Here is a 23378-nt window from a genome sequence, read left to right as displayed (position 1 = left end):
TCACAAAGTACACGAGCTCCCTGGAGCAGAGCAGATGTGCTGGAGCCAAGAGGTAGGTTGCACTGCAGTCAGCCTTCTGGGGCTCTGTGGGCTTCTGTTCAGCATGTGTGGGAAATTAAACACTTGCCCCCCCTGGCCAGTTCTGGCCCGCAAGCCCTTGAACATCTGACCATTGCTTGTTTACTTTTTTTTCTTTTTATCAGACATAGTTTACAGTGGCTCTTTGTTGGGCACTTTCCCCTTGTTTCTCTGACCCACTGCAGAGGCCAGGTGGAAATCTTTGAGTGCAGATTCCCTGGCAATTGAATTTTGATCCATTTAAGTCGGCCTGCTTCCTTCTGGACTGGAGCCCTTCTAACATGCAAGACAAGTCATTCAATTCTGAGACAGGACCTTGAAAAGAATGTGATGTTTCTAGAAGAACGAAGCTGGCTACGTGAACACACAGCTATGACGTTGAAGCAGGGTAGGTATCAGTGCACTGGGCTCCTTACCCAGCACAGAATGTCCCTGGGCTGTTGTCATTTGTGCCCTCCACGCCCACAGAGGTCACCAGCAGGACAATCGTCACCACACACACTGCCACCCTTTGGCAGGGTGCTGCTTCTATGCTGTTGGGTATAAAGGAAACTCCCAAATGTAAAGAGGCATGTACTAGGAGCTAAGGAGCTGCAGTGGGTGAGATGTTGTCTTCTCAAAATTAATGTTGCCTGCAACCCTAGAAATATGACCACCTTTGCAAATTAGGGTCTTAGCAGGTAGAAGATGGTGAGACTCTTAAGATGAGGTCACCCTGGGTTTAGGGGTTCTTGTGGGAAGAAGAAATATCCACATGGAGCATAAAATGAGGCAGAGATGGACTGACTTGACCCCAAGCCAGAGTGCCGAGGGTTGCCAGCAAAAGTGGCAGCAGGTCCTGCACAGAATCTTGGAGGGAGTGTGAGCCTGTGGACAGCTTAACTGGCGCTGTAGCTCTGAGGTTGTGTGACATGGTTCATGTTGATACTTGGGACATTTCTAAGAAACTACTGCAGAGGTTCTGAGTTTCAAGGAGTGGTCACCCTTTAATGTTTTTACATGTTACATGCCAATTTTCATTAGCTATTTGCCTACTTGAGGGCATTTGGAGATCAGAGGGAGACAGTTTTCTTCTTCTTCTTCTTCTTCTTCTTCTTCTTCTTCTTCTTCTTCTTCTTCTTCTTTTAGAGTGGACTGTTTTGTTTTTAATTTTTAGATTTATTTATTTATTTTATACGAATATGCTGTCACTGTCTTCAGACATACCTGAAGAAGGCATCAGATCCCATTACAGATGGTTGTGAGCCACCACGTGGTTGCTGAGAATTGAACTCAGGACCTGTGGAAGAACAGTTAGTGCTCTTAACCTCTGAGCCATCTCTCCAGCCCAACAGTTCTCTTCTTTCACAGGGAAGTCCCAGGGATTGAACTCAAGTCCTCAGGCTTGGTGACAAGCACCCTTACCCTCTAAGCTATCTCCTCAGACCCTTAAATAGCTCCTTGTCAGACAGAGTGACTCATACAGTGGCTAAGGGGCAAGTGAGTGGAGCTCTAATTGCCAAGGGAGACACAAACAGTGTCTGGCCACTGGGCCTGTATGACCATCCCTACAGAGTCTGCTGTAACTAATCCTGGAGGCGAGGGAGCCATGTTCCTGTCTGTGTGGAAACAGGCTCAGGAGGAAATGTATACCTCTGAAAGGGTCTGTTAGGCTAGGGTCTTCTACACCTAGGGTCTCTGAGAGCTCTGGGATGGTGGACAGGGGACTCGTTCACTGCACATTCTGGGGTCTCCTGTGCATGTGTGGATGGGATATCCATCCCACACCAGCACCCATCAGATTGAAGCAACTTGAGATATGCAGAAAATAAAGGGAATGGAATGGTGCTGTTTGCTTCGTTCCCTGCATCCTCTGGCTTCCAACGGCAGATTTTAAACCTCCAACAATGAGCCTTGAGTGTGAATGGAAAATGTTTTCCCAGCAAAAGACTCATCCATTCCCTTGAAGCCTGGAGGCCATACCGAAGACTGGGCTCATTGTGTTCCCTGTTTCACCCTGCGTGGACGGAGATGTAGAGATGATACTGCTAATTGTGTTTTTCTAGGAGATTAATTTTACTGCGTCAGTATCTGCTCTTCCAGAGTCCGCTCAGGGGTGGATCATGCCTTGGCTTTCGTCTCTGCAGTGCTTGTTAATAATTAGGTCACCTTTTACCCAAGCACTCTGCCTGCCACAGGCCAGAAGCTTCCAGCTGCAGCAGCCCTGAAGAAACCAGGCAGCACCTCCATGCTGAAGTGGAATCACTGAGGTACTGAGTACTTTGCCATAGCTGATCAGCAGGGGAAGAACCAGCATTTGTCTGGTGTTCCACAAACCCTGGGACTACACTGGGTTACACTGTGAAGTCCCACTACACCCTATGATGTGGGGATCATTGTCCCTGTTTCACACCTGCAGAGGCTGGTTTTCACCGAAGCACAATAATAAGTCATGTTGCCACCTCGTCCCAAAGCTGGTCTCAGGACAATTTTCCCCGAAGCCAGTGCTGGCCACCCTGTTAGGCAAGTCCCATCCCATTGATCCCTTTATTGACCAAGCTGCATATAAAGTGCACTGAGCACACCAACACTCGGAAGTTTCCCTATCTGGTGGGAGACAGGACAGGTGGAAGAAGACTGGAGGCTTGGGTACACTATCAACCCCAGCATCTCCATCACAACATCCCCTAAGAGCATCCATCCATAGCATCTCCTAACAGCCAGGCAGGTTCTCATCCTCTGTGGTACCAGCCATATGGCCAGATGAAGTTGCTGAGCTGCTGGGACCAGACACAGAGCAGCAACCCATAGCTTGGGCTGTGGACCACACTGTTGACAATACAAGGTGGTTTTGCCCTTCACATGAGTAAACCACACTATGGTAAGGATCAGGCATGTGACTGTCTGTGTGATAACAGACACACATGGGTTCCTAGAAATCCTTGGTTCATACAGGTGACAGGTAGCAGATGTACTGTATCTCTCAACATTCATTCTCCCATCCTCCCACGAAATGAAAGTGTTTTTCAAGCCTGCATCTGTCAAGAGTAAAAGCTCCACTGTAGTGAGCCAGGGGAAGGCTCAGCATTTGCTGGTCAGGCTAAGGACCTGAGGTCAATCCCAGGGACTACAGATGGTGGGGGGAAAAAAGCAACTTCAGGTTGTCCTGTGACCTCCACATGAATGCTACGCCACTCATGTCTATAAGAATACACACACACACACACACACACACACACACATACACACACACACACACACACGAATATAATATAATACATATCTTTCTGATTGTCTCACTTCCCCAGCAGCAATTAAGTCCTGGCAAGAAGACATGAACAGAAGTCAGTGGCCGCATCTAGTACCAGGTCTCGAACTCCCAGCCTATGTTTTATCAGTATGCCACATATACAGTGGGAAGGAGCCCGGAGGAGCAGAGCAGGAAGTATCCCAAGGCTGAGCTCTGAACCATGTCCCTCCACATTCTGTTCGCTCTCCTAGGGAAACCACTGTTATTCTGAATTTGCTGATACCAGAGTCAAACCTAATCTAAGCTGTATTTACTTCCTGTGGCTTCTCTAAGGGACTCACCAAGTGTCCTCACACAATCAGATTCGTTCTGTTTCAGGTTGAGGGTCAGAAGCTGGAAACTAGCATCCTGAGCTGGGATCATGGGATCACTCTCCTGTCTCCTCTTTCACTTTCCAAGGGCCATGACCTGTGTTCCTCAATTTGCCCTCTACACTGACAAAAGGTGTCTCTGCAGCCTGTTTACCTCCCCCAGTATCCTTCTTCTGTCCTTGTCTCCGCTTCTGATGACAGTGGGCTGTGTGGATAAGCAGGAATATCCACATCTGGGATCTTTCCCTTCTTCATGCTTCCAAAGTCCCTTCTTTGGCAATGGCCATCATGACTCCAACCATATGCCTAGCTGGCTGAATATCATCCAAACTATATGGCCTCTGCCTTTGGATGTCCCCACATAGGAGTGTTCATTCAAAACTCATATTTGGAAACCCTTGCTCCACTTGGAGATAGAGCCTCTGCGGGGGCCCTAAGAGTGGCAGGATCCTAAATCCCTCATCTATGCCATTCTTAAAGGAAGGACCACCACCATGAGAAAGCACAGGGAAAAAGTTCCATTGGCTTCACCTTGACCAACTTGATCTGCAGTCTCAGGTATCAGGGATAATGATTTTCTGCTGTATAAGCCTGTGGCTCTCGGTCATGGACATCTAGTCAAACTATACACTGGCCTTCAAAAGTACTATGAAGTGGAAACTTCTAGTTCTTTGGAAAGTTAGTTATGCCAAAAGATGCTTTGCTGGGGCACACAGGTGAAAGGATGTCTCGCTAAAGCAAACACATGAAAGACTGTTTTCCTGAAGCAGACACAGGTGATAGGATGTTTGATACAGCAGACATGTGAAAGGATGCTTGAGGAAGGAGTATAAATATGACCTCAAAGACAGTGTGGAAGATGAGCACTGAGCATTGGTTTGGTTTGCTCTGCCCTGTTATTCTTCACTAACGACATGCATGTATTGGTTCACCTTACATAGCGTTGTTCACCTCATGCTGCTGCTGCCATTGAGAGGAACTCACCAAGAACTGCACATGAGGTTCTTGCAGCAGCTTGCCACTTTCGTGGCCTCACCTCAGGCTGGTTGGTGAGCCTGGTGGTTTCTTCAGGATTGAACTACAGGTGCCTGGTGTCTGCTTCCTGAAAGGACTGGACTATAGCTGCTGGTTTGTGGTTGGGGTCTGCCTGCCTGGATGACTGGTCTGCAGCTACTGAATTGTATTTGGTGTTTGCTATCGGACTGAACTGCTACCCAAAAAAATCGAGCTCGCCCCCAAAGAACTATTGCTGAACAGGTCCACTTCCCCCATATCCTAATAACTTTTTTCTTCCACTACCTCTGCTGGGTAGGGGGCTAGAGGAGAGGTTGAACCCTCACTAAAAGTAGGTTGCAAAAAATGTGTGCCTGCAGTACCGGTTATTGTAGTTTGGGTAAAAGCACAGTCCCTTTATCCCATGGTTGGCAGCTGCCATGTTACAGTCTAGACCTCAGGGCTTCTGCTGATATCTATTTCGTGAGTATGACAAGCCTTTGCTCCACCCACAGGGGGACAATGCTCTCTCCCTCTCTGGTGGTGAGCAGAGCAGGCTGCTAACCTTTCTGGATGCAGGTTCTCTCCTCTGTGTGAGAACAGCGGTGGTGACATTACGTAGGCTGGCTCAATGTGGGTCAGGACCTGGCACTCAACAGGCTCAGAGAAGATTTATAAGGGTTAGCATTTGGGAGTTCAGAGGCAGGAGACACAACACTCCAGAAGTGTTTCCTTAGACTTTTAGGGACATCATCTCAGGCTGAATGTGGATTCATAGCTTTGGTGCAGAAAAGAATTTCAGGACTAAGCAGCTTATGAAGCAGAGGGTTTGTGCACACGTGCATGCGCACACACACACATCATACACGCATATCTAAAAACAAGTGTGTTAAATGCATCACACTTAAGAAGAGAAAAAGTATTGATTGTGAAACTGAGAGGCTTGTAGGTATACGCAAAATCTCCCAAGAAAGTATTCATACGGCTTTGACTTGCCCTCAGCATCTTGCCCTATCTAAAATGTATTGTTGAATCACTGTTACTTTAACATAAAATATCTGTGTATGAAAGGAGTAGTGACCCCATGTGCCAGAGAGTTCTTGCCTCTCAGCTGGCAACTACACGGTGCTCCAGGTGAGGGGCTCCTTGCCCTCTCTGTGTTGCTGTAGTTCCATCTTTCTGTCTTGCCCCCCAAAAAGTGTACATTTCCATTTTGGTCAGCTGCCCCTGACTTAGCCTCTTTTCGCAACCCTCATTCATCCGCCCCAACACACACACACACACACACACACACACACACACACACACTCCCTTGCCCTCTCATTCAGCCATGTGGAGGGCTGATCTTAGGAGCCAGGCTGGGTACATAGTGTGAGGACCACAAGGAAGCAGACACAGCTCTGCCCCCATAGCCTGACTTAGGAATACTCTGACCCTCTCCTTTGAGGGGCCAGCCAATCTCTCTCTAAAAGGTGGGGGAATGTCTCAGGCTTTCAAGCCAGGGCCTTGCTTGACACCGTGATGCTGGAACCTGGGGCTGTGCTCCTCATGCAGGAATGAGAAGCCTGGCTGCTCCTTGGCCAACTGTCACATGCCACTAATAGTCCTGTCAGATACTTTGTCCTGCAATAAGACAAGTAACTCAGGCAACCTGCGACCTGCAGTGCTGCTGGCCCGGCGCTGTCCATGGTGCCTGTTTGTATTCTCTCCTCCTGCAAGGCAAGGTTGTTGTTAGTACCGCCAGTCTGTAGATGAAGATGCCTTTGTGAAAAGTAGTACTAGTCCCACTTTAGGGGAGAAGAAACTGGTTCTGAGAGGCTTGGTAACTTGGCCATGGTCACACAGATGGAAATGATGTCAATGAATTTAAATGATATGCCTTCATCTTGCCATGCTTGGAGCTGGAAGCAGAGGGGACAGGGATGTGGAAGACAGTGGAGAAGGTTTCAACTGTCTAGAGGGCCAAGATTCAGGCTACAGCACCAGGCAAAGCTCCAGGGTGTAGATCAGTCCTAGCTCCAGAAGTGGGTTCCAGGCTCTGTAGGCCGAGGCCTGTCCCTTTTCCTGCTATGAATCCAGTGCCGCCCCAGCAGGTCCTCCCTTTGTCCGCAGCATCCTGCAGCATGCCTGCATTGAACACAATAAATTAAGATCTTCAAGCTGTAAAATAGGCATTTGGACTCGAGTCACGTGCGGGGGGTTCAGCCTGCCTGTGTGAGTGCTGAAACAAAGCAACTTAGGGCAGAAATGGCCACTCTCCTTCCCCTGCAGGCAGGTGGAGAGACAGGTACATCCCTCTGTGTGGGTGTGACAAGGGTGTCAATGATGAAAGTTGTGGGGCACAGGGTCGCCTGGGCAGTGACCTGCCAGCACATTTACTGGGTAACACCCAGGCAGGGCTGCTTCCAGCCTCACGGCTTTGTACTGTAACACAGGGGTGGCTGCTGGCCCTCTAGCACCCAAGAAGGCAAGTCACTCCCGCACTCCTGAAGCACGGAATGATGAGGGGAACTAGGCAGCCCTGAGCCCCCCTCTCCCAGATGCCCAGCAGTTGTGACTGCCCTCTGGGTGGTGGCTCCACAAGATGCTATAGTCACTGTATGGAGAGAGGCCATTGCCTACTGCGCCTGGCTCAGACTCCAGCACCGTCTCTGTGATAAGGGTTACAGAATGACAAAGATGAGTCATGGGCCCAACTCCCCGATAAGTGGAGGGATTTAAACAGACAGCCCCTTGGGGGTGGAGAGATTGTTCAGCAGTTAAGATCACTTGCTGCTCTTGTAAAGGACCTAGGTTTGAGGACCCAGCACCCACATGGCACTTACAACCACCTATAACTCCAGTTCCAAGGGATCCAGTGCCCTCTCCTGACCATTTTCTGAGCTCTTCTGGCACCAGACACATGGTTCACAGACATACATGCAGACAAAACACTCATACACATCAAATGAGACAAATCTAAAAAACAAACAAGAAAAGAAAAAGCAGCGGACAGCCCCACATCCCCAGCTCAACCCTACACTTACTGTTGATGAGCACCTCGCGCTCCCGGGCAGTGCTTTCAGTGAGACACAAGGGATGGTGAAGGAGAACACACCCTCTATTCCAGGAACTCAGAGTCAGGGTCAGAAGTACAGCACCCCACTCCAGAAGGTATGGTAGGCTGGTAGAGCTATTTAGGAATATTAGAATAGATCCTGCTCCCACAGGACTCAAAGGACAGTGTGACAGCCATTCTGGCCTTCCCGGGGTGAAGAGATGCTAGGGCCCCAGGACTCAGGAGTGCCGGAGCAGCACGGCTAGAAAGGACAATAGTCACATGCCAGAGGACCCTCATACATATTCTCCTGAATTCAGGCCTGGCCTTGACACAGATCCAGGGGACTCCCCTATGGGCTTAGGCAAGCATGCAGTCTCCCTGCTCTGTCTCAGGAACCCCTAAATATGTCTCAGTTGCCGCCAGCCTAATTTTCAGCAGGCCTATTTCTGGGCTGCCTCAGGACAGCGAGCTCTGGGCTGAAAATGATTAGTACCTTACGTGCCTCTAAGGGCACCTTGCAAGTGCTTACAAGGTAGACTGCTCAGTGACCAGGCAAATTACAGAACTGACAGAAGTCACCTTGTTACCTTCCAGCAAGATGGCCCTGACTGCTGAGTCTACTTGGATAAGCCAGTTCTAGCAGGCTTGGAAAGTGGAAGGGGGGGGGTTGCTTTGGTTTATCATGGCAGGAAGGCATGGCAGCAGGAGTTTGGGGCAGGTGGTCACATGGCATCCATAGTCAGGAAGCAGAGAGAGAGGAACAGAGATGCTCAGGTCGCTTTAGTCAGAACACAGCCTGTGGAACAGTGCCACCCACAGTCAGGGTAGGTCTTCCCACCCAGTCTGGAGAGTCCCTCACAGACATGGTCAGAGGTGTGTCTCCTAGTGGATTCCAGAGCCTGTCAAGTGGACAGTCAGGATCAGACATAACAGAAGGCCTTCCTCTGCAAATGACCAAGGGACAGCTAGTAGCTGCCCACAGTCATACTGTTGTGCTTGTGTGTGCAGTCATACTGGTGTATGCTGGTGCTCGTGCACAGAGTTCATATACCTCCAGTTCAGGAGTCCAGTCCTCCCCAGTGACCATTCTCCTGTCTGCAACCTTCCTAGCCTCATATTCTTCCTCCAATGTAGGCAATGCCTGTTGTCCCCATATTTTCTTGATCAATCTGTTCTTCACTTTAAGCCTGGGGCCATTTTCCCAGGCACTATCTAAATCTGCATCTGAGGGTTAAGAATGTGTCTCAGGTCCTTTTGCTAGGGAATCTCTGTCTTAGCCCAATAGGCCCTTTTTTTTCCACACAGTCTCAAGAACTCTTGCTTAATACCACCAACCCAGTTCTCCCATAAGACCCTGTGGACCAGATGAAATGGGACAGCCACCATGTTAACTTCTTAGAAGCTCTTAAATGGTTAAATACAATTAAACTCAGCAGGGCTACTCTCTGAGGCATGGACCCCAAATAACTGAGAGCAGTACTTGAGTGGCTGTGGGCACTCCTCTGTGTGAAGCACATGTAACACTGCTCTAGCAAGGCACACCACATAAACATCGTAGGGAAGGGAAGAGTGAATGCGGCTGTTGGTCTCAGAGGGCTCAGCCTGTAGTCCTCAGCTCTGTTGACTCTGAGGAAAGCAAAGCTTCATGGCTGGGGGAGTCTATAGAGGAGAAGGAGGTTGTTCCTTTCATGTCAGACAGAAAGGAGAGGGAGGGAATCCAGGAAGCACCCAGGCAAATGTAGCCCAAGGCCCCACATCCTCCAACTAGATCCCCCTCCTACTGTCATCCCTTTCCTAGTAATGTCCCCATGTTAGGGATTTATGAATGGATTCATCGATAGACTGAGGAGATCAGAGCTCTCAGTCACGGTGACTTCCCTAAAGCCATCGGCTGACACCAAGCCTCTGGGGACATCTCAGATTCAACCCAGAGTATGCACGTTATGCTGAAAAGTGACGGTTGTCTTGTGCCTGTCAACAGTGAGTGGATAAAATGGTCTTTCTACATGCTGGGGTCATATGCAGCCCTAAGAGCAGGGTGTTCTGACACAGTGCCGAGACAAGGATGAACGTTGAGGATGTGATGCTGAGTGACACAGAGCACTATCGGGGGTTCCAACCAGATGAGGGCCTGGTGCAAAGTTAGGAAAGCAGAGTAGGGCTCATGGAACTTGGCGGACAACAGCACCTGCTTCTTACAGCACAGAGTCCCTGCTTTGTGATGGGGAGACTTTGGATCGGATAAAAAGATGGTTTCACAGCATCAGGCCAAGCTGTCAGTAAGTTAGACCCCTCAAATGGCTAAATGGCAAATTTTAGAAGATATATATATATGTATAGATATATGGGGATATATATGCAGTTATAGGTATTAGCTTTCCTCAATGTTTAAAACCCTGTGCTCCCAGAGTCACTCATAAAACTGCACGTGGTAGCCCAGTATCACACACACACACACACTATAGCACACATATGCCTGCACTCATACACACACATGCAAGCACACAGCTTAAATAAGATTCAATAAATAAATAAACCCCATGGGGCAAAAATTAATTGTTCTGTTCAGTTTACAGATGCACCCAGGGAGGGTGGAAGGTGAGAGATACCCAGGACATATGACATCCTGAAGAACACATCATCTCCCTTAGAAAGGTTTTTGCAACACTTGAGGTACAGGGGTCCTGGACCTGGGGATGAGAGGACTGAGCAGGGGAAGCTGGAGTCTGGGACAGAGCAGGATACAGGCAAAGGTTCTGGAATGTACAGGAGACTCAGCTCTCCTCCAGCAGTGCCCTATGTGGTCTATGAGCACCAGGCTTCAGCTCAACAAGGTGTGGCATGTGGAGGCACAGCCTGGCACAGGGCAACTGATCTGGACTTTGAGAATGTCTTGAAAGGTTGAGATCTCCTGGAAAGGTGGGAAGAGGTTCTAATGCCCTGGCCTCATCTGTGTGGCTGAGGCTCTGCTGATGCTCGAGGGCTCTGGGAGAGAAGGACAGACTGGGGTGGATGGCTATAACCTTGGAAAGAGCTTTCAAGAAAGCCATGTGCAGTCACATGCAGGCCCACCCTTAGCTCCCTTGCTGTGGGGCTGAGTCTGGGCAGCCACTTTCCTTCCATCTAAAGATAGAGCCCTGCCTTGGCTCAGTGTCACAGCCCAGGGGGAGGTGTCACCAAGCAACTACTCCACAGAGGTGAGCTCCCAGCAGTTCCCTGTGCCTCTCCTGGCACACCTCCTAGCATTCCTTGGGGAAAGCTGGCCATGGTGCTGTGCTGCTGAAGGGCAGCCCAATCCTAACAGCGGCCTCTTCCTCATCTACCAGCTACACTGTGACACACTTTCACAGAAGGCACAAAGGCCCACAGGAAGAGGTACTCCATGTGACACCTCACTAAAACAAAATTCTTTGAAGCAGAAACTGTGTCCATCATCTCTGGAACCTTATCAGGCCCTGAACAAGTGCAAAGTCAATATTGATCAAGTGAATTGGATTAAGAGAAAACACACTGGAAAATGAAATGAATTGAGAAAAACCAAACAGAGTCCAGGCGTCTGGAACAAGCTGAAAGGTGACTTCAAAATGAGATGCCTACGTGGTGACCATTGAGACAATGAAGGTGACCTTATTTGAAACCTATACCCTAGTGGTGTGTGTGTGGTGTGTGGTGTGTGTGTGTGTGTGTGTGTGTGTGTGTGTATACATATGTGTAGCAGCTAGAGATCAACCTCACATGTCTCCACTTTGTTTTTTGAGGCAGGGTCTCTCATTTTATCTGATTCCACTAAATTGCCTGGCCAGCAAATCCCAAAGAGGTTCTTCTGCCTCTGCCCCTCTGCCCCTCTGCCCCTCTGCCCCTCTGCCCCTCTGCCCCTCTGCCCCTCTGCCCCTCTGCCCCTCTGCCTCTGCCTCTCCAGTGTTGGCATTATAATCTCATGTTACCATGCTTGGCCTTTTAAAATGTGGGCTCTGGGGATCAAACTCGGCTCCTTCTGCCAGCATGACCAAGCACTTTGCTAACTGAGCCATCTCTCCAGGTAGGCATGTGTGTGCCGTGTGTGTGTGTGTGTGTGTGTGTGTGTGTGTGTGTGCTCATGTCAGAGTGCACACCACTCTGTACACATCACAGTGTAGCTGATGGAGGTCAGAGGACAACTTGAGTGAGCTAGTTCTCTCCTCCCACCGTTTGGGGTCCGGGAATAAATCCCAGGTTATCAGGCTTGGTAGCAAGCTCCTTCACCCTCTGAGTCAGCTCACCAATCCAAGTTAAGGGTCTTAAGGTCAGAATATCCTGGATTGTGGATTCCAGATCCATGACAGTGTCCTTAAAGAATTGCTCATGAGACCCACATATAGAGAAGGCCTCACACTCTGGAGGCAGAAACGGGAATGTTGGAAACACATGTTGGAGACACATGGTCTGCACGCACACCTTGCTCTCTGCCCTCTGGCCTCTAACAAGGTGAGAGGGCTGGTTTCTGCTGCTTTGGCTACAGAGATTAATGTTACATAGTTGCAGCAGACACGTTCAGGCAGAGCAGAAAAAGCACAGGTGTTGGGTTGCAGACAGTGTCAGCCCTGATTTTTGCTGAGGCCGATGGGCCCCTAAACCTAAACCCCACTTGCTCAGGGGTTGCATGGGGGAATCTGGTTCCTACCTCTGACAGTCACTGTGATAGGATGAAAGGGAGATGTCTTGGGTTGCTATTCAGCAGATGCCTGAGTAGGCCTGCCACAGGCTGCCTCCTACCTGGGCTCTGGAAATTCACAGTGAAGAAATGATATGCCACGTGCCCTACATGGGTCCCATAATCTGGAGAAAGTGATTCATTTCTAAGTAAGAGGTAAGAATTGGGATGGGAGGCTGAAATGGTTAGAGGCCAAGCAAAGGGCCATTGCAGTCAAAGGCTCACAGAGAAGGTAGCAGCCCCGCTGGGTTTTAAAGGATGCATAGGAGTTTGCTATTATAAAATGCAAAAGAAGTGCATCTGAGGCAGAGGGAGAACACCAGCAGATGCACTGAGACTGGAGAGTTGGGTTGCAACCTGGCAACCCGGCTGGGAAGGGCCATAGACTCTAATAGACCTTATTGGGTAACCTGTCAGGGCTGTTCATTTTCTCATGTTTATTGGTTTATCATAAAGAAAGTTACAAAGGATTCCTGAATAATAAGCAAAATGAGATTCACCAACGTTGAGTTTATTGGGAGATTATGAACTGTGTCCACGCTAGGCAGACCATGTATCTGAGTAGCCGAGCAAGGGGTCTGTGTAGGATCTTTGAGACAAAACCGTTGGTCATCGAAGTTCAGTATGGGGACTTGTGTTTACTAATTAGTGATGTCCCTGGCTGATGATAGAGTAGTTTTGTCTATCCTGGGCTCTCTGGTTCTGTTTACTGAGGTGGATGCTTTCTCATACGTGTCTCCACCTCATGTGCAGCCAAGGGTTCCTAAACCAAGCTGAGATGACTGATACCAGCACCATGTCCTTGAACCTGCAAAACTATGTGCTGAGTAATCCTCTTTTCTTTAAAGTTAGCCTGTCTCAGGTATTTCATTACAGTCTTGTTACTATGCTTAAAAATATGGAGGCAGCCCAAAAAGTGATTATAGGAAAGAGAAAAGCAGACTTTGGAAGCTAAAATAAGCCTATAGTGTTGTAAATAGAGCAGGAGGAGTGATTGTAGTGACGGCTCGGACAAGGAGACCGAGAAGGTACTGGGACACTAAGACACCCAGATGCTGGCAGGAGTCTGGACAGTAAAGGGCACCTGAGGAGGTCTTAAGAAATGAGAATTCTTGGAAACTGGTTTAGAGCCCGTCTTCACAACACTATGGCGAGGAGCTAGTCTGCATTTCCTCCATGGCTAATTCACCTGGGAAAATCTGTGTGGAGCATTCCAGCCCATTGTATGACCATCAATGGCTGTCCTTGGTCAGCGTTCTAGCGAGACTTGGGATCATAGACTTACAGATATAAAGAATATATAATATAGATAGGATGAATATAAAGATTTGAAGAATTCTGGCCAGGGAAAGAGGAAATCAAAGTGTGGTTGGGTCAGGAGGTTGTGTGAACTATTTAAGAGGTAACCAGAGATGCTAATAGGACAATTGAAAAAGGACTTGAGGACATTGGGATTCTCAGAGGTTGCTTCTCTTTTTGTAGGATGAGAGCATCTTTTTTTCCATGATGAAAGATATGTCGTCTCAGGCCCCTGTTCAGGACCACTTCAGGGCTCTAGATTTGGAAATATGCTTCACGACCACTGTGGCCATGGTTGAAACAGACTAAGCACAGCTTTTGTGACAACAAATCCCCACAGAATGCACAAAGCCTGCTTCTGATGGTGTGCAGGAGGCCAGAGCTGCGGGCTCATGGCAGCTTTCACACAATGCCAAAGGCAAGTTGAAGAGTCCAGGAAAAATGATGCTTGAGGGTGGAACTCTCAGGGGCCACTGGCAGGGCGACATTAAACAAGACTGTGAAAGAAGAGTTGCAAGGCAGAGTCCAGAAAGGTGTGAGACCAGCATCCTGTCACTGCTGCCCAGGAAAGCTGCCTGTACCAACATGTGACTCCAGAAGTCAACCATGTGACCCACAGCCAGCAAACATCAGGCTGAGGGTGAGTACCCAGGGCTCAGGTTGTTGCAGTGTGTTGGGCTGCTAGACTAGATCCCTGAGATGGAGAGCTGCCCCAAGGCTTAGCCTGGCTTTGCACTAGTCACTCCTTGTCCTCGCCTGCTTTTCCCTTTAGGCATAGCCAAGCGTCCTTGCACCTGTATTACCTGTGAATCTTGGGAATATGCAACTTTAAATTAGCTTTTATTTTTTGGGATTATGATATGATTACATTATTCCCCTCTTCCCTTTCCTCGCTCCAAACCCTCTCATATACCCCGCTCTCTATCAGATTGATGACATCTTTTTTCATTAATTGTTGATGAATATACATATATGTATATGTATATGTATATGTATATATATATATATATATATATATATGTACATGTGTGTATATATATATACACCTAATTCAAAAATGCAACATACTCGGGCTGTATGTATAATGTTACTTGTATGTATGCTTCTGTGGGTGACTAGTTGGTGTTAGATAACCAACTTATGTGCTCTTCCCTAGGGAAGACTCTTACAGACACACCCTGTCAGGAGCCATAACGGGACAAGCTAATAATTAGCAGGTGATCATCCTGAAATGGCTTGCCTTGGATTATTATATAATCTGCAACAAGTGAGGCCTTATTCAGCAAGGCTGTAAGGAACTTATTTTAGGAAAGATTCCTGATATTAATATGCTTTTCCTATTATTATTATCAAACATATGGAACAATTACTAAGCAATATCACATCCCTTTGGAGAAGATCTCTGCAGATCCATGAAGATGTACTATCTTGTAGTGATGCTATATAAACAAATAGATGACTTCTTAAGTCTTAATGATGATCCTGTAAGACTTCCTAAGATTATATCAATGATTATTAAGCTCTTTTATAGTGGGACTGCTTTTAGGTCCCTTTCTGATAGTCAAAACTGCAATGAGAACTCTTGTCAGTCTCCCAAGTGTCATCAGCTAATTGCTCTTAGATAGTAACCAGACTTTCTCCTACTCAGAGCACATTCCAAGAGGTTGTAAAACAATTAACCAAAGGTCACTAAAAGGGAACTCACAATTTATTATATGTGCTAGGACAGAAGATAAAATATTGCCTGGATTTACCTATACAAGACTTCACTAATTTCTTAGCTATAGTTTTAAATCTTCAGTGAACCTATGGAGTTAGACAGGTGATGGATGTTTAGCAAGATAATTACTCCTAATGGATATGCATGTAAACATTCTCTGTTGTAAACTTCTATTTCAATTTTATGATTTGATTTTTGGTGTGAACTCGTGATGAACTTTGTAACATGTGATCATGTACTCTGAAAGATGTATAAGTGCTGAGGACAAAGATGAGAGTGAGTTAGAATAGTTAGAATAGAGAGATGGAATAGAGATAGAATAGGATTTTTTACCTTTCCCCATTTAGAGTAGTATATAGAATAGAATTTTTTCCCCTTTCCCAGATAGAATAGAAGTTTTCTTTTTCCCCACTTAGGACCTTTCCACGTTTCCCCTTAGATAGCTTTCATAGGAAACTTTTAACAACTTAGTAATAAATGCTATAACCACATCTCTAAGTGTCTTTTCTCCCTGTGACCCCAGAATAGCAGGCATAAGTTAGAGCCCAGCAGTTCCTGCTGAGAGAGTACAAAGGCTATTTACTTAATCCTTTGCTGTTTGGGGGCTGACTAAGTGTGAGAAACTTGCAGTTTCTGGCCTCGGAGGATAGGATAAGGGCAGGTCAGCTACAGTAGCATAGTAAGTAAACTTTTGTAGCATAGATAAGTAAACTTTTGTTATACAGCAACCCTAAATATCTCGTAAGACCAAAGTCTTACCCCCTGCCGATGCTCTTCTTCCCCCTCCGCTGCCTCAAGAAGAACTGGACAAGAAGGAGAAGAAAGAAGACTTCTCCTCCCCCACCATGCCAGGACTGCCTCCTGGCAACACCCATTTTGACTGAGCTTTACAACTTCACATTTTGATAGGTTGTGGTTTTCTGCAGTGTGGTCTCAGCCTGTTGCAAAGAGAAGTTTCCTTGAGAGGTGAGGACTATCCTTACCTGTGGGTATAAGGACAAATATGATAATGCAGTTATGGGATTATGCTGGTTTAGTAAAGTGGTAGTTGTAGGTTCTTCTCCAAGATCCATGGCTTCATTAGCCCTGGATAGTTGATTAGGTTTTTGGTGCTAGCTATGATTTTCCTTTGATTGAGCAGATCGTAAGCTCAAGAAAGCTGTTGTTTACCTCCGAGATATGTGTGGCACTCCTGCACCCTTAGGGCTATTGAACTATTGTGGTCCTTGTTGTGGTTCATAGGCTTCATAGCTGGGGGAGACAGTTGGCTGAGTCCCACCTTTGGAAGTTTCGACAGCACCTTCTGGTACCATGAAATCTAATCTTCAGAGAGGAAACCTTTAGGTCCATTTTAGCCCAGGGCCTCTGGGCCCTGAAACCTTTTTTGGGGGGAGGGGATGGGCATCTGTGAGACAGTGTGGTTCTACCTGGTTTTTATTGGTTTTTGTTTGGTTGTTGTTGTTGTTTAGGGCTGGGGGAGAAATGAAGACAGGGTTTCTCTGTGTAGCCATAGCTGTCCTAGAACTTTCTGTATAGATCAGACTGGCCTCAAACTCATGAGTTCCACCTGCCTCTGCCTCCTTAGTGCTGGCATTAAAGGTGTACACCACCACTACATGGTGAAACACACTTTTTATATTAAAACTTTTTATTTTGTGTGCATGTACATGGATGAGTGCGTGCAAATGCCAGTATGTGTGTGTGCACACATGCATGTATATGTGCGTGTGTGAGTGTGGGCGTGTGTATGCATGCATGCATACACACGTGTGTGAATGTGAGTGTGTGTGAGTGTGTATGTGTTTGTGAAGTCTGAGTACAACTCCTTGTACCATGTGGGTCCAGGAAACCAAAGTCAAGTTTTCAGGTTTGACAGCAAGCAAGCTGACCCTATGTGAGTGAGCCAGCAAGCAGGTTTCTCCAAGGTTTCTGCTTCAAGTTCCTTCAAGTTCCTGCTCTGATTTCCTTCATGATGGACTATGACATGGAGGTGTTTAAGATGAAATAAGCCTTCCCTCTCCAAAGCTGCATTTTGTCAGAGTATTTTATCACATCTACAGAAAGCAAACTAATGTCTCAGCCTTCCTGGACACCCACTCCATCCGGAGTCCATAAGGCTCTACCTTGAACCAACTCATTAGCCAAATGCAGACTGACTCTGGGCTCTGTGTGAAGAGCCAATGACACCCATTGCTCAGGAAATTCCAAGGCTTTTAAGTAGCTCCAGGACACACCAGTGCCAAAGAGACGGCACAACTTACATTTGAACAGTGCCCACATCTGTCCCAGAGAGTCGAGTCCCTCTGTCATCCTAGGAGATGACACATCCTTTGATGAGGTTCATTCTAATGAGAAGCTCAAGTTCTTTCTTCTTTGCCTGGTTTTGTGCACATTTGTGGTCCTGCTGGGCATTCAATTCTGTATCATTTTTCACAGCATAAGCATTCTTCCCAGTTATTAGGAACCCTTTGAACATGTTCCTGCCCTGTCAATATGCCATTGTTTATTTAAGCAATCACTTATGGTTAGTCATCTAAGCTATCTCTAATTTGTTTTTAACCACTATTTTTTAGATGCTGCAATAACATCATTATGTGAAAACCTTGGCCATGTCTCTGATTATTTCCTTTGGAGAGATTTTATAAGTGAATCACGGAATCAAATAGGAGCAGCCTTTTGGAAGCAGTTGGGAAATGTGATCAAATTACTTCCCCTAAAGAGACCTCAGCAATGGAAAAGTATGGCTGTTTGTTTATATTTTGGGTTTTGAGTCGGAGTTCAACTGTGTGGCTCAGGTTTTCCTGGAACTTGTGATCCTCCTGCCTCAGACTCTTGACTGCTTAGATGGCTCAAGAGAGTGACCTGTCAGAGCATTTCCAGCATTGACGTGACCGCTTTACTGAAAATAGTAACTTTCTGAGCTAGAGCGATGACTCAGCTATTAATGCCTACTTCTCTTGTAGAGGACCCCAGTTCAATTCCTGGCACCTGTATCAGATGACTCACAAATGCCTATAACTCCAGCATCAGGAGATCTCACTGTCTGGCTTCCAAAGACACCTGCACATAACCCTACACACATAATTAAAAACAATTAAAATAAATCTTAAAAACAGTAACTTCCACTAATTTGAAGGGCAGGAAATGATTTTTTGTTTGTTTGTTTGTGTCCGTGCACCCATGTTCATGGATGGTGATACACACCTGTGTGGAGGCCAAAGGTCAACCTCAAATATCATTCTTGAGAGGTACCATTCACCTAATTGGGGGGGGCAAAATCTCTTATTGGGTCCTGAAAATAGCTAATGAGCCCAGATGTCCTCCTCTCTCTGTCTCCCCAGCACTAGAACAAACACATGTCACTGTAACTGGCTTTGTATGTAGATTCTGAAGATGGAACTCAGGCCCTTACAATTACACAACACAGACTTTACCAGCTGAGCCATCTCCCAGCCCTAAGAGGCATCAGCTATATCAGCTGATATAGGCAGGATGATCAGGGGTTGAAATAGCTGCAGTCTGTTCAACCAGTAGCATATCTGTCCATGGGCCATGTATGTTCACAGCCTGCCCTCTACCTCCTAAAAGCACAACTTTAGCTTGGGGCCCCCTGACACCAACAGGTTAAAGTACTCACTGGAGGAAGGACAATGAACCAACCAAGAACACACACCTCTGCTTTGTTGAGATCACTGCCTACACTACTTGAGACAGAGTGACAGCACCTCAGGGCCGCCAGCCTTCCCCTGTTTGCTTCTTTGGTGCTAAGAGCATATGGTGTACGTGGAAAGTAGGTCCTGATACCTCCAGGAGCTTCCAATGGCTGCTGGATGCCTGAGGAGCCTGTGGAAGAGACGTGAAGGGAGACCCCTACAACTTGCACAGTGGGGACAGGGTGGGCTGCCAAGAGTCCATGGAAGGATGGAGAATGGGGGTAGCCTGTGGCCAGGGGAATTTCACAGGGAAGAGCAAATGTGAGCCCAGGCAGCTATGGAGGACCATTCTTTCCCCTTTACAGCAGAGCCCGTCCTACCTATACATGATGGACCAGGCACACAGGCAAGGCACGGGACAGGATGTAGAAATGGAAGAGGCAGAAAGAACCTATCCAGGTTCCTCTGTGGGCTTGGAGGTGATCTCAGGTGTGGGAGCAAAGGCTTAACAGCAGGTTAGACCAGAATTTCACACCAGGATACCAGTGTCATGTGGTTTGAACACAAGTGGCAAGCTTACAGGGTCTACAAAGGTCTTATAGGCTCTGCTCAAAGAAGCAGAAGTGAGGGTTATGGAGGTAGTTTAGTAGATAATATAGCTTTCTATAAGACTCTTGAGTTCAAATCTCTAACAACCACATAAAAGTCAGACATAGTCACATGCAACTGTAACCTCAGTTTTGAAGGATAGAGACAGGCAGAGCCTAGGAGGTGGCTGCCAGGGTAGCCTGTCTAGCCCAAACCACAAGCTTCTACTTCAGTAGAAGACACTGCCTCAAAAATGAGATTATAGGTTTCTTAGTTAGGGTTCTCCTGCTGTGAAGAGACACTATGACCAAGGCAACGCTTATAAAGAAAAACATTTAATCAGAGCTGGCTTACAGTTTTGGAGGTATCAAATGCATGTATCCTCCAGTATCATCATGCAGTAAGCATGACAGTGTCCAGGCAGACATGGTGCTGGAGAAGGAGCTGAGAGTTCTATCTCTTGATCCGCAGGCAACAGAAGGGGACGGTGTGCCACACTGGACATAGCTTGAACATAGGAGATCTCAAAGCCCAACCCCCACAGTGATACACTTCCTCCAGCAAGGCCATGCCTACTCTAACAAGGTCACACCTTCTAATAGTGCCACTCCCTATGGGCCAAGCATTCAAACACATGAGTCTGTGGGGGCCATTCCTTTTCAAACCACCACAGTGGGTGATAAGGGGTAGTACCTGATGCCCTCTTCCAACTGTATATGCATATGGGCACATGTACACACTTCTTTGTCTGAAATGTCCCAGGACTGGGAGTTCTACATGTTCATATCTATTTGCCATGAAGGGCACGCCTTCATCTCCAGAGCTCCAGGGAGTGGGCATCCAGCTGAATACATACATATAGTCCAGCAGTGAGATAAGAGGGGCCAAGGAGCCCAGGTCACTGACGAAAGGACACATACAAGGAGGCATTAAAAGGCTGGAGTCTACAGCTGGTGTTTCTGAACAGACCATGGGTAAACCTATGAGTGACCATAGCACCTTAGTCTTTCCTGTACCATTTCCATGGGGTAAGAATGTGACTGCATCCTCCTGTGGAAGAGGACAGACATCCTGTTCCCAACCACCATCTGATGACAGTGACAAAGAGGAGGATCAAAGGCCATATGTATAATCACTCTGCACCTTCTCATAATTGCAGTTCTGAATGTCTTAGGGCTAGGGATAGTCATTTTATTTTATTTTTTTATGGAAAATTAGGGTTTTATAATACATCTGGACACGAAAGCAAAATACATTAAAAGATATACTCTTTAAAGCATTCTATATACACTTGTCTATGAACAAAAACAAAACCTGATACAAAGTTTGAAAAAAAGTCATACTACAAAAATAAAATTTTAAAATTCTGGAATATCTTTATTAAACAGAACTATCAGAATTTCTGCCTGGTTTTCTTCTTTTTCTTTTTTCTTTTTTTTTCGAGACAGGGTTTCTCTGTGTAGTCCTGGCTGTCCTGGAACTCACTCTGTAGACCAGGCTGGCCTCGAACTCAGAAATCCGCCTGCCTCTGCCTCCCAAGTGCTGGGATTAAAGGCGTGCGCCACCACCGCCCGGCCTCTGCCTGGTTTTCAATACCCAACTCTATATCTTCACCAAACTAGACTTGCATGTAAAGATGAGCTTGTCTTACCAATCAGTATCATGAAGTCCGTCTTCATTATGCTTCTTTCAAGAGCCTATCAGAGACGGGCCCAGCTGATCTACCCAATCACCGGTTGCTGGCAAGAGATGAAGGCTTGTCTCCTGTAGAAACCAGCCTGTGCTGCCTATCATGACAGCAACATCCTAGTACCTTTCTTCTTAAGGCTAATTTCCAAATCCCTAGATAACTGATTTGATCATGTTTGATTTTTCTTGACTCAAGGCTTAGATAAAACAGTTGTAAAAATTTACAAGGCAGTATTCTAAGGTCCTTATTTCAACCATGATCTGAAAATACATCCAGATATTAAGAAAGAAAAACATTATATTAATGTGATATAATTGACTATTGGTGACTAACAGGAACAAAGCTGCCCTCTCATTCTGGAATTGAATGAAGTCTGGTTATTATAATTAGCTATAAATTACTGAGATGTACACCATTCTTTCTCTATAGATAGTGTTGCATGAAGGGACAGTCATTTTAAATGACCAAGGTAACAAGTGATATTCACACTGACACCTGCAGCTGAGAGAGGGGGAGGGAGGGGGAGGGGGAGAGGGAAGGGGAGGGGGAGAGGGAGAAGGAGACACAGAGAGAGACAGAGAGACAGAGAGAGACAGAGAGAGGCAGAGAGACACAGAGGGACAGACACAGAGAAACAGAGAGCAGACAGAGACAGAGAAAGACAGAGACAGACAGACAGAGATACACAGACATAAAGAGAGAAGCTTAACGATCTGCCAACTGGAAATAGCTCGGTTGGTAACATGTTTGTTTATATAACTTTCTGAATTCAACCCCAAGCACAAGGATCTGAGTTCAATCCCAAGAACCCACATTAGGAGGAGGAAGAAGAGGAAAGAAAAAGAAGGAAGAAGAGGAGGAGGAGGAAAAAGGATAAAGGAAGGAAAGAAGGAAGAAAGGAAGGAAGGAAGGAAGGAAGGAAGGAAGGAAGGAAGGAAGGAAGGAAGGAAGGAGCGAGCAGCAGCAGCTCAGCATGGCGGTATGAAGGTGTCATCCAGTACTAAGAAGGCAGAGAGAGATGAATCCTGAAACTCCCTGGTCAACCAGCCTGGCCTTCTTGGTAAGTTCTAAGCCAGTGAGAGACCCTGTCTGTCTTAGTTTTTTAATGCTGTGATAAAGTACCATGACTAAGTAAACTTGTAAAATGAAGGGTTTATTTGAGGTTTACAGTTCCAGAGGGTTAGGGTCCATCACCATCATGGTGAGGAGCATGGCAACAGGCAGGCATGGTGCTAGAGCAGCAGTTGAGAGCTCACAGATGGGAAGCAGAGAGCTCATTGGGAGTAGCATTGGTTTTTTAAGCCTCAAAGTCCACCCCAGTGGCACACGTCCTCCAATGAAGCCACACCTCCTAATCCTTCCCAAACAGTTCCACCAACTAGTGACTAATTATTCAGACACATGAGCCTATGGAGGCCATTCTCATTCAAACCATCGTACTACCAAAAAACGGAGGCCAGCACCTGAAGAATGACACCTGAGTTTGTCCTTGGGCCTCCACATGCACACACATATATGTGCCTCAGGACCTGTACACACAGACACACATGCACACACATATTTGTAGACATGTATGTGCACACACCAAATAATGATAAATAGTTCTGCTTTTTGCCTGAGAAAAACCACCACAAGTTGGTGTGAGAGCCAAAGTCTGGAGGCCTGCCACAGATTAGGTATTCTACCACATTCCCTCAAGGTGACTGTTGGGGCCATTTAGTATGGAGATGTCCAGGTCCTTCTCTGATGCAGTCAGTCAGGCTGGGAAAAGCTATCAAATAGTGGTGGTGGTGTTTCAGGAAGGTCCTGAAACCCCACCATAGCTCAGTGAGAAAACACTGCAATTGAAGCCACAGATCTGCCTGCAGAACGAGTCACATGAGGCCAGCAGGCCTTCACAGAGGAAGCCAGCCAGGATGAGAGAGGGCAGGCACTCCCTCTCAGGACTCCCATTACAAGATGGAGGGGGAAAGAAGGCTGGTGTGTGTGTGTGTGTGTGTGTGTGTGTGTGTGTGTGTGTGTGTGTG

This window comes from Grammomys surdaster, unplaced genomic scaffold (assembly GCF_004785775.1).
Source record: "Grammomys surdaster isolate TR1022 unplaced genomic scaffold, NIH_TR_1.0 126187, whole genome shotgun sequence".
NCBI lineage: Eukaryota > Metazoa > Chordata > Mammalia > Rodentia > Muridae > Grammomys > Grammomys surdaster.
The sequence above is the reverse complement of the archived record's forward strand: the minus strand, read 5'-3'. Positions refer to the sequence as shown.